This window comes from Hipposideros armiger, unplaced genomic scaffold (assembly GCF_001890085.2).
Source record: "Hipposideros armiger isolate ML-2016 unplaced genomic scaffold, ASM189008v1 scaffold_59, whole genome shotgun sequence".
In the NCBI taxonomy this organism is placed as follows: domain Eukaryota; kingdom Metazoa; phylum Chordata; class Mammalia; order Chiroptera; family Hipposideridae; genus Hipposideros; species Hipposideros armiger.
Window position 1 is genome coordinate 761,553 of NW_017731409.1, and position 766 is coordinate 762,318.

Here is a 766-nt window from a genome sequence, read left to right on the forward strand (position 1 = left end):
AGGATGGGCGGGGACCAAGAATTACATCCTTCAGAGGCAAGTACAGACAGGGGATCCTTCCCCAGGGGTTGGGAGCCGGGGGCGGGGAGTGGGGGGTGGGGGGAGTGTCCAAGGATGTTACAGATCTCCTGCTTCACCATTAGCATATCATTGGGGAAAAGCATTACAACCAGTATGAACCCAGAACTATCATACAAACTGTTGCTTATGATAGCGAAAGGGGAAGCCATTAATAATTCTGCTGGGAAACAGCACAAACCAGGACAGTCCCAGCTTAATGACAGATCATCCATCCCAAGAGGAAACAAACCAACTAGGAGAATCCGGTCATTACCATTTCTTGCTCTTCCGTATATGACTATGCAACCAAAACATAAACCTCTCCTCATCAGAGCAGGTAAAACTGTCAGTTTCTGGTGGGGGTAATGAAACTAGAAGGCCATTAAAACTAGGTTTAAAACTTTGTCTTCCTGAGGCTGTTCTCACCAGTGCAGTCAGCTCTCTCCCTTTGGTCCATGCCCCACATCAGAAGAAAATCCAGCTGGTAGTCCTTGTTATATGGGATGGCCAGGACCTCAGGGCAGGAACACAGATTTTTCAGTTAATTATAAGAAACCACTCCCAGGAGGTTCAGCAGTGGCGAGTACTTCCTCATATGTGGAGAAACCTGTGTGCTTGCTTGTTAGAGCGCAAGCAGGGAATCCTGTAATTCCACATTTGGCCTGCAGGGGACAACATCTCTCTAGCAATGATCACACCACAAGCA